The sequence below is a fragment of the Lygodium microphyllum genome, chromosome 13 (assembly GCF_053477565.2).
Source record: "Lygodium microphyllum isolate KBCC chromosome 13, Lygodium_microphyllum_v1.1.10, whole genome shotgun sequence".
Taxonomy (NCBI): domain Eukaryota; kingdom Viridiplantae; phylum Streptophyta; class Polypodiopsida; order Schizaeales; family Lygodiaceae; genus Lygodium; species Lygodium microphyllum.
In genome coordinates, this window is record NC_141147.1 from 88915175 (window position 1) to 88927503 (window position 12329).

Here is a 12329-nt window from a genome sequence, read left to right on the forward strand (position 1 = left end):
GGAGGCTTCTCACAAGTTTTTATCGTCATTCGACCTTTAGGTATTGATAGGTTAGAACCCAATTTATGCCGTTTTAGGGGACCAGAATGGGACTATGCCCTATGGGCAGAGAGGTTGAGCAGTGCATCCCTCTCGTTTTCCATTCTCTTTGAACCAAGTGCGGCATGGGTCTGCTTTGGATTGGGTATCTCTGCGTAAAGTATGATGTCCAAAACCCAATGCTAGAATGCTAACAGGAGACCTTGACAACTAGGAACCCGAATTTCAGGTCGATCCTAGTGGGTTTGGTCGTGAACGTTCCGTTGCAAGGCGGATTCGGGAAACCCTAGGCAACAAAACTCGGAACATTCCCTGGGAGTGCCGGGCAGCAACGCTTAGATTTGTTTCTCGATAGACCGCTAAAAGAGTGCCTGGGAAGCCGATGGGTGGGCACCTCACACATTTTGGTAAAAATTTTCAAATTTGAAGGAAAATAACTAATATTATCTATTATGGCCTCCTCACACTGCTTGAAGGAGCCTTCATCGATGTCTTTGCCTGGCTTGATTACATCAAAAGAAATGTCAATAGTTGGTGCACATTGGTGATTCCTCAATGTCTGCCACATAGTTCTTGCCCCCAATAGATCTTATTGTCTTGTGGAACCGGGACTAGGACTTGCACCAATTGTAGTCTTCAAACACTTTGGCAGAGAGGAGGCACCAGACAAGTCATTTGTTCGCTTTGAACGTGCCCCCTCCTCTCTCCACTTTGTGTTCCATAAGGCCAACTTCTCATTTGATACAAAAGATGGTGCTAAATCCCTAAGATCTTCAAGCATCTTAGGTGTGTTTCTAAGAAATGTGCAATAAAGATGCAAGTTCTTCTCAAGATCCATGTTTGCATCAGTAACTAAGTTAAAAAGCCCTTTTTGCTGCAACAAGGCACACATAGCTATACATGATCAATTGCAAAAGTTGACAAAGGCAATATCATTGCTATTAATGAATTATATTTGCTCTTCTATAATGGAGGATATGGCCTCTATCAAGCAAATGTGGAGTGCTTTGGCAATGTTAAGAGCCATCTCGACAAGGCCAATTTCCCCCAATCTGTGACAAAGGAAAAAAAGCGTATAAGAATGGCACCCAAGACCTTGCCTCCCAATTGTAAGTTAGATTGTATCACTTGAATATAAACATTTGATATACAATCCTTGATTAAAAACAAAATTACATGATATCAATCTTGGGTTATACTAGTGTTGTATATAGACTTTGATTGAGTTAAAATGGTATGATATCATTTAGATATTGAACAATGAAGATGCAAAATAGATTACATCAAGTTGTTTTCTCATGAAAGCATGAATACCAAAAAAATTGCTAGGGTTTTAAAGATCTACACACGTGAGGACACTTTATGGTCGATTGTACTGATGCCAAGAGGCATATTCCACGGTGAATTCTGTAAAATTTTATTTATTGGTGGGGCTCATACACAAGGTGGATTCCTTATGTGAAAAGTTGATGGGGACGCCTATCCTTTTCGGGTGTCTTGTTAATTTAATGTGCAAGTGGGTGATTCCATAGCGGGTGATTCCGTAAAATACATATTTAAATTAATAGACGTTTATGAATGCGCACTCGTAATAAATTAAGATTAGGATTGAGTTCTAACCAATTTATTTATTTTGTAGCTAAAGACTGCTAGGTATTCACTTTTGTCAGTTTAATTTTATTATTTTCTAACAATTGTGAATGCTTCAGTTGATGTGTAGAGCAGGTAGCGGTGGCATTGGAAAGCACTGGGCGATAATGTGTATTCAAAATATTATCATTTTTTATGGGTGCGCATTTTAGGCATGGTGCCAATATTTTGACACACTTATTTATTGAAGCACTTGACATTTATTTATTACTTTTGTATGCGCATGGGCACATGATTTAAATATTTGTATTGGACATTGTATTTGGGTACCGCTCGACTCCTTGGGCGCTCAATAGCTTTAATTCTTTAAGTGGGACAAAAGCAAACACAAAAGCTAAAGCGTACTAATTGTAAATCGAGCTTTTTTTAAAAAGCTTGGAGATGAATAATATATCAAATACATGCTTTGTGGAGCGCTCATGTCAAGATTGTGGGAGAGAAGGAAGGAGTCTCACTTGTAGCTTTCTTGCTTGCACAATGGGGGAATACACACAAAGGTGGAGGTTGAAAATAGTTTTCCTCTTCTTAGTTGTGTAAGCCAAAAAGAACTCTCGTACAAAGAAATAGAAGAACCCTATATATGGGTCTCAAACCAAACTCAACTACCTAAGGTGGCATACTAACTGAGCCACGAACTAGAGTAGATAAGGATAGCTATCATCTAGCTATTATTCATGGGTGGTATACCAACCGCATCTGCAACTGACAAGTCGGTGACATAAATGTACAACAGTCACCTTGGCATATCACGAGTGGAGCTCGATATCTCAAACTCCCCCTCGAGCTCAATCCCAACTCCTGCACACCAAGCAGGTCTCTGAACTTGCGCAGTTTCTCTGCTCCCAATGCCTTCGTGAATATGTCAGCTACCTGATCCTCTGTGCTGACATAAACTAGATCAATAAGACCTAGTAAAACCCTCTCCCACACATAGTGATAATGCACCTCAATGTGCTTTGTTCTAGCATGATAGATTGGGTCATTTGCCAAGTGTATACTACTCATGTTGTCACAATAAATGACAACTGGCCCATCTGTAGGCTGATGCATATCATAAAGTAGCTTATGCAACCAAGCTACCTCACATGCAGCCATTGCTGCGCCCCTGTACTCAGCCTCTGTGCTCGACAAGGCAACTGTAGGCTGTTTCTTGCTGCTCCAAGTGACTGCATCACTTCCAAAAGAGAACACATATCCACTGGTAGATCATCTATCAGAAATACTACTAGCCCAATCAGCATCAGTGTATCCATGCAACTGTATCTAAACCCCAATCTTATAAAGTAGTCCATATTACAATGTGGACTTCACATACCTGAGTATGCGTCTAGCTGCATCCAAATGTGGTTTCCTTGGAGCCTGCATAAACTGACTTACCAATCCAACAGCATAGCTCAAATCTGGCCTGGTAATAGTCATATAAATCAAACTTCTTACTATGCGTCTGTACATAGTAGGGTCTTCCAGAAGCTCACCTGCATCTGCGCTCAGCTTCGCATTGTGCTCCAAAGGAACTGAAATAGGCTTACAGCCTATCATCCCATATTTGGACAGCATGTCCAATCCATACTGCCTCTGCAAGAGCCATATCCCACTTGGTGATCTAATCACCTCAATGCCCAAGAAATAACGCAGCTCTCCCAAATCCTTCATCTCAAACTTTTGCTTCAATAGCATTTTCACATGAAGGATATCTTCACCACTGTCACCTGTCATAATCAAATCATCAACATAAATGACAAGCAGCATAATATCTTTCTCTGTTTTTCTCACATAAAGTGAGAAATCTGCCTTGGAAATCTGAAAGCCAATAGTGACAAGATACTGTCCTATCTTGTTAGACCATGCTCTAGGTGCTTGCTTCAAGCCATACAAGGCTTTCTTCAACCTGCAAACAAACTCAAGATGAACAACATGCACATAACCTGGTGGCTGCTCCATATAGACCTCTTCTTGCAAATCACCATGCAAGAAGATATTCTTTATATCCATCTGATGTAAAGACCATCCCTTTGATGCAGCCATAGCAATGACTGCTCTTAGAGTTGCCATCCTTGCAACCGGACTGAATGTTTCTTCATAATCAATGCCATATGCTTGTGCATATCCCTTGACTACTAATCTTGCCTTGTATCTATTCACAGAACCGTCTGGATTGTGTTTCACCTTATAAACCCACTTACAACCAATTGCATTCTTATCTTTAGGCAAAGGTACCAATTCCCATGTAGCATTTGCTTCCAAGGCATCCATTTCTTCATCCATGGCTTTCTCCCATTTTTCTTTTCCCATGGCTTGCTCAAAAGAAGTGGGTTCTGGTTCTTGTATCACTTTGACCATATATGCATAGTAAATGGCTGTAATCCATCATATTTCAGCCTATCCACAGGATACTTAGCTCTGGTAGACCTGCGCAAAGTAGGTTCACTCCCAGGTGCTCTCAAAACATCCATGGTCTTCCTTACTCCAGGTGTAACAATAGAAGGAATACCCAACTCATCATCAATGCTCTGTTCTGAGCCACTGGATTCACCATCCACATAAGAGTGACCTGCATTCACATCAAACATGGGCTGATCTACCTTCTCTTTTCCTTTTCGTGATACCTGCATACCACTATCTGCTTTGCTTTGAGAAGATTCTCTTGATCTCAATCTGCCTGTCCATGGTGAAGAATGTGATGTAGTGCTAGAGGACGCTCCAGGTCCACTAATATCTTGTGACTACTGCTGTGAATTCTGTGCAGCATTACCATTTTGTGCATCTACATTATCAATCACATTTACTGGTTTATACCAGCTACTTATCTCATCAAAAACAACATCTCTGCTCACTGTAAACTTACAAATAGAAGGGTTATAGCATATATACTCTTTTTGCTGTAGAGAATAACCAATAAAGATGCACTTCTCCGCTTTTGGATCCAACTTGGATCTCAACTCATCTGGCACATGAACATAGGCAATGCAACCAAAAATCTTCAAATGAGAAATATCCGGTTTCCTACATGTATACCTCTCCTCTGGAGTCATCCCATGTATTGCTGCAGTGGGAATCCTGTTCATTATGTAGACTGTTGTAGCAACTGCTTTAGCCCAGTAAAAATCTGGCAAGTCTTTTTCATTGAGCATGGCACGAGATACCTCTCCAATATGCCTATTTTTCCTTTCTGCAATTCCATTTTGTTGTGGGGTATGATTGCATAAATATTGTTGCTTTATGCCATGCTCCTGCAGGAACCTTGCAAACTCATTTGAGAGGTACTCTCCCCCTCTATCTGACCTTGGGCATTTTATTTGCAGGCCTATTTCTTTTTCAACTATAGCTTTAAGAGTTTTGAAATGCCCAAAAACTTCACTTTTCTTTTTCATAAAATACACCCAAACTTTTCTACTATAGTCATCAATAAAAGTGACAAAATAATGACAGCCTCTAAGAGATGCAGCTTTAGTAGTCCACACATCAGAGTGGATTAATTCCAATGGCTTCTTACTCTCTTGAACATGTCTAGGAAATGGTTTCCTTGCCTGTTTTCCAAACTGACAGGCTTCACATACCTTATGCATTTCTGCAACCTTGAATTTAGGCAATCCTACAACAATATTTTGGGCTTGCATTGATTTAAGTCGCTGTACATTAACATGACCAATGCGTTTATGCCAGATATCAATATCTGTAACTACACCGGTCCCATGTGCAAACATTGCTGCACTCAATTCAGGCATGTCTGCATCCAACGTAAACATTCTGCCCTTCTTCTTTCCTTTTGCTATCAAGCGACCTTTATTTTTCATATCCTCAATAAAGCATCCATGAGAATTAAATCTGACCTGCAAGCCCTGCTCAACCATTTGACCAACAGAAACCAGGTTCTTGGTGATATTCGGGACATGAAATACATCCGCATGTATTTCTTTTTCCCATCCTACATAGACAAAGGAATTTTTCCAATCTGCATAATAGGATGTGCAGTATCATCGCCAGTCTCCACAAATCCTGGTTTTTCCATTTTCCTTGCATCCTGCATCCATTCTGCATGACCTGTCATGTGGTTTGATGCACCTGAGTCAACATACCACACATCATTGCTTTCTTCTGCACTTGTCACAGAATTGGTCATGTGCTACACCATAAACAAATGCTCATTTCTGTCATCACCCTGTCTACTAGAAGATGCATAATTTCCTTGTTGCAATTTTCTATTTATGATGTCATTCTACTTTTTATAGTAGTCTTTAGCCATATGACCCATTTTACCACAGTAGAGCATTCAACATTGCTGTTTGCATTTTGGCCTCTTTGCCATCCACCACGACCTCTTTGGCTCCCCCTACCTCTAGAGTTACCACGTCCTCCTCCATAGGACTGGTTTTCTTGAGTTTGTTGCATATTCTGATTTCTACCACGGCCTCCATATCGGCCTCCATATCGGCCTCCTCTACCTCAGCCTCTACCTCTTCCAGCATTTGAGTAGAAGACAGCTTCTTTTGAAGTTCCTCCTGAAGAAGATACACCACCATTTCTCTACTCCTCAGAAATTAGAAGAGCAATTAACTCCTCAAAATCAGGAAATCTTTCACGGAGGGAAATGGATGTTCGGAACTGTGCACAATCCTTTCCTAGACCATTCAAGGTCACAGAAACTAAATCATCATCTTCCACTGGCGACCCAATGGAAGCAAGTGCATCTGCAATCTTCTTCACCTTCATGTGGTAGTCATTGATGCTCATACTTTCTCTTTGCACATTGTGCAACTCTTGCTTGAGCTGCATTTTCCTGGCTTGCGTATTTGTGCTATACATTTTTGACAAAGTATCCCGTGCCTCCTTTGGTGTACTTGCATCTTGAATATGCACAATCATAGAGTCTGACATGCTGATAGACAGCCACTACATAACTTTCCTGGCTCTCTCATGCCATGCTTTAAATGCCTGCATTTGCTGTTGATTGGGAACATTAGGAAGAACTGGTTCTTCTTCATTTCCTGCAACGAATTCCCAATATCCTTTTCCCATAAGGAAATTCATCATTCTGAACTTCCATGCTTGGAAGTTGTTCTTGTCAAGATTTTCAGTGACAATCTGTGAAAGAGAATTAGACGCCATTACAGAACACTGCAAAAAATTATGTCACTGCAAAGAACACAGCTTCAGCCTCACAAGGGCAAATCTGCAAAACTGACGAAAGTGGTATTTGACCACACAGTCACTTCCTAGTGACGATTTTGCATCAACAGGCAACAAGGATGATTCTGTAACTCCCAATGTCTCTGCGCACAAGCATACGATGCAATTTCTACAGTAACTTTTCATCAACCTGTAGAACAGTGATTGCACAGCATAAAATAGGGTCTTTTCCTGAGTGCGTGCAGAAAACTTCCGCCTCCAAAACAGGCCCTGAAATGGCCTCAAATAAAAAAAATAGAGCAACCGAGGGCTAAAGCCCTATCCCCGCAACATGTACTGCCCTCTTGCTACACCGCGAAGGGCGTCTCAATCTGAAACAATGCACTCTTGCACTTTCCGGCTGTGCTACCTGCAGAGACTTGCTCCCAAAATAGAAAAATGAAAGCAATGCTGGTCCTCTTACCAGAACACCGCGAACTTGGTTTGCTTTTTTGAGCTCCTTACCACGAACAAGGCTCTGATACCATGTCAAGATTGTGGGAGAGAAGGAAGGAGTCTCACTTGTAGCTTTCTTGCTTGCACAATGGGGGAATACACACAAAGGTGGAGGTTGAAAACAGTTTTCCTCTTCTTAGTTGTGTAAGCCAAAAAGAACTCTCGTACAAAGAAATAGAAGAACCCTATATATGGGTCTCAAACCAAACTCAACTAACTAAGGTGGCATACTAACTGAGCCACGAACTAGAGTAGATAAGGATAGCTGTCATTTAGCTATTATTCATGGGTGGTGTACCAACCGCATCTGCAACTGACAAATTGGTGACATAAATGCACAACGGTCACCCTGGCATATCACGAGTGGAGCTCGATATCTCAACACACAAGGCATGGGGAAAATTTGCACCCAATTAGTCTCTTGCTTCATGTCGTGCAAGCTTTCTTCCTTATTTTTTGTACAAAAGTAGAGTTATTTTGTTCTTGCTGCACTACAACAAAAAGGCTCCATAGACGCGCTTGTAGACACAATATTTGAATTGTGTTTAAAAATGTTAGGCGTGTTTATTACCACGTCTACTGGCGCGTCTAAAATTTCGCGTCTACAAGCATGCTTATAATGAAAACTACACGCGCATATAGACGCGTCTATTGATGGCTTTGTAAATATATAATCATATTTATAAAAAAGTAGATATATTCATATTCTGCGTCTATACACGCATGTAACTGCACGTCTAAAAGGACATGTACTGTGCAATTTTTTGACGATAATAGACGCGCATTTTTCCTACAATTTAGACTCGCGGATAGACGCGCAAAACAGAGGTATGAAAAAAAACCAGAGAGCATGCCACATACTCTCTAGTTTTTTTCCCCCCATCAACATCAAATTCTATGCTTAGGAAAAACAGAGAAAGATTATTATACTGAAAGCAAAAGAATCTGGAGAGCCAAAGTCCATATATTGATAATAACACATGATGAGCGTACTGTGCTGAAACATTTGTACATATTTCAAAGATTTTTGTACTGAAAACAAAACAATGTATGTAGAACACGAAATTTTATATATATAGATTAAATGTATTTACATGACGAGTTCTAGTGCTTGTGACCTCAAGCATAGTCATGGTCGCAAGCACTAGCTGAAAGTAATACATATCAAAAATGAAAACTACAAGCCAAGGGGAGGCATGCATGCATGGGGCTCCTCTACATCTCCTCAGAAGAGGCATCATCGTCGCTACCACCACCACTGTCGGTGCCGCTGCCGCTACCGCCACCGCTACTGCTAATCCCCCCTTCGCTATCCTCAACTGCATCAGGGTTCACCTACACAAAGGATTAAGGTATATAAATACCATTACAAACAATAAATTAGAGTTACCTATACTTTTCATGTAAAAAATAAACCATACCTCTTCTGGTTGTGGAATCCTCATGGCACGATTATATTGCTCCTCCATGATTAGTCACTCCTCGTAGAAATGCTACCAAGTGGATGCCCAGTTATGACCTCAATGGTAGCCTACCTCTCTAGGAGTAGGCATCCTACCAACGATATGATACTACAAAACAATTTTAACATACAACGTATTAGAACACACTACATAATGAATTGAAACAAATTACAAAATTTAATTTTTTTAAAAAATCAAATAATACTTACAAACTCAGCCTCCCATGACTCCCTGCCACCCAATCCATAATGCGATGATCCCATGGTTGCCATCTGAATACGTTGCGCCTCTGCATGCTGGTGACTTGTCCTTTTCTCTGATGCTCTCTTCTTGGCTCTTTCCACTCCCTGCGGTGGCAATTGGGTGGTTGGCCATATTCAGGGCGCCCCTGCTCTTGTCTCCGCAGTGACTCCTTGGTGCGCGTCATAAGGTGAAACCTCTTGTTATGAAGCTCGTCTCTCACCTTTCACCGTCCCTAATCATCTGAGAATTGTGAATTATCAAGATTAGGGTACCTTCTATGTACTGCCCACAGCACCTCTTACCAGAAACCATTTTTTTTGTGCTTGAAGGGAATCACACAATCTTTGTATGTGGCATGTACAACACTCCTCAAGTAGGCTATCACTTTCCTCCCCTCAGGGTTATGCAAGATACCACCAACATCTGTGACAGATTAGTACATTTGTGGAGGCTCACCTCTCTCATTTCCCGGTGAGGGTGATCAAGAGCCACCTCCTAGGAAACCCCCACAAAGCCCTCGACCTCCTCATCCTCCAGCACGACTCTCCCTCCTCCCTCGATGGGGCACTACCCTCTACCTCACTCGATGCATGTGCTTCTGCAAATGCACGTGCTTCGGTCGATCCATGTACTTCAACTGATCCCTATGCATCAGCTGATCTGTGTGTATGCATGGTGCGTGGAGTACCTATTAGTAGAGGTGTACCAAGGTTTCATGTTTGTGTGGCAGTGCTAGGAAAAGATGTGATAAATGTCCTAGACATGACACTTAAAACCTCCTCTGTAGTGAGAGGGCGACCAAGATAACTGGTCATCTCCCCCATGAATTGCTCCTTGTTCGGAAAACCTCTAAAAAAACCACTAACACCTCTAGAAAACTCCGCTAAGGTGTCATGCGTTCCAACTCAAGATCAATGCTGGAAGATCCAAGATTCCACATCTACACAAGCAAAAATCAATTACTACCCTGTGCAGATAAAACATATTACATGCTACATCTATACCTGTGTCTATACCCGCGTCTGTCAGCACGTCTATATACGCATCTAAAAACGCTAGACTACTGTCATCTAGACGCACTGAGAGGCGCACAAAGTCGGACCATATTTTGCAAATTGCTATAAAAAACGCGTAAAAAACCTCCATAGATGACAGTTTAAAGCATGTAAAGAGAGAGAGAGAGAGAGAGAGACAAACAGACAAAGAGAAAGTAAACAAGATTGAGAGAGAGAAGAAGAACTCACCTTCTTTGCTTGTTCCGACGAGTGGCGGCTAGGTTGCAAGCTCCTTGTCCTCCTTCCCCTTTCCCTTGGTAGATTTCTTGATTCTTCTTCTCTTCCTTGCTGTTTGGCTCTTGCTCTTTACTCTTTGGCTCTTCTTCCTCCTCTCCTCTTTTTACTCTTATTTCCTTCCCTCATTGTCTTCATGAAGTGATAGATAGACATGATTAGTGATGTCGAGCTTGAACTGCAAAAAACGCACAAAAAATGTAGAAAAGCACTGGTTTGAAAAGAAAGCCACAACTTTTTTTAAATTTTTTTAATATTTGCATGGTGCGTCCATAAGTGCGCGTAGTTGTGCATCTATATGCGCAAATAAAACATATTACATGCGCTGATAGACGCGCAATTACAATTAAACTGATTAAATGCTAGCTTATGATTGTTTTTGGATCAACATGACTTTCCTAGTCTTTCAATATCAAAATGTTTGTCTCCATGTTGTAAGTATCAAAATATTTAGGGAGTATGACATATATACCAAATGAAATCATATATGTCCTTATGATTCATGTGTAATTATGTCGTCATCTTCTACTAGTATGGGACATGCTAAGTCAACAAACAGTATGTCCTCCAATGAGGATGAGACATTGCGTCTTCACAATCGAGACGCTTGGCTACAACGGAAAATCAAATGTATGTGTGATTGTTGTCGAGGATGTTTTTTTCGAGCACGTCGAATCACAATGTCACACCTCAGCATGTACGGAGAGTGGGACCAAGAAAAAGACCCAGTAATTTTTACTACTTTATTTGCACAAATATTATTGGTCTATGTTGCATCTTCACCATTAAACAAAACCTCCTTTTTTTAATTGAGCAGGATGTGGTACCACATCCTCAAATGATCCCCCCAGGGCGTCGAGAGGCTACAAAGTGTTGATGTGAGGAGGCAGAGTCCTCAAGAAGAGTAGAGACTGATGATAACGATAGCAGCCCCCTTCAAATGCCCCATCAAGTTTTGGAGGAAGAGATTTTGGACAACATGGTGCACGATTTATTTTCCCATGAGGTTCGGGGGGAAGGCGCCACTAGAGAGACAGATGACCCGCTACACGTAGCGTCGAAAACTCCATTGTACAAAGGTTGCACATACTCTGTTCTACGGGCATCTCTCGAGATACTGAACTTACAAAGCGTTTATGGATGGAGTAATGCTAGTTTGAATGCATTATTGAAGTATGTATCATTTGATATTAATTCATAAATGCTTCTAGACAATATTCGTGGTTTGTTAACTCTGTTTGCGCAATATATGCAGGTTATTGTCACAAATACTTTCAAATGAAAATAAATTACCAACTAGAAGGGAGCAAGCAAGGCGTTTCTTGACATCTCTTGGAGGTCTCGATTACATTAAAATCCATGCATGTGTCAATGATTGCATCTTGTTTCGTGGGGATCATGCATCTGCATGATAGTGTCCTATTTGTGGTGAACCAAGATACAACCACGAGATTAAATCAATGGATGTGCCTCATAAGGTTTTGCGATATTTTCCTATTATTCCACGTATTCAACTTATGTTTAAGTGTGAATCTATTGTGAGACTCATGTCATGGCATGCTAGTCACCATTCAAGTGATGAAAAGTGGAGAATTCCTTCAGACACACCAGCTTGGCAACACATAGACAATTTGTGGCCTACTTTCAAAGAAGAGCCCAGAAATTTGAGATTTGGTCTAGGATTAGATGGAATAAATCCATTTGGCATCAAAAGCACCTCATATAGTGTATGGCCAGTGGTATTGGTGAGCTATAATATCCCTCCATCCATGGCAATAAAAAAAGGACATGTAATGTTGTCCCTTTTGATTCCTGAAAAATACAAAGTAAAAAACATGAACGTTTACTTAGAGCCTTTGATCAAGGAGCTAGAAATGCTATGGAGAGGTATTGAGGTGCAAGATGTGAGTACATCATTGTCCTCTAGAGATTTCACTTTAAAGGGCATGTTGTTGTGGACCATGCATGACTTTTTAGGCTATGGACAGTGTTCAGGTAGTTGCATGCTCTATTTTATTCATTC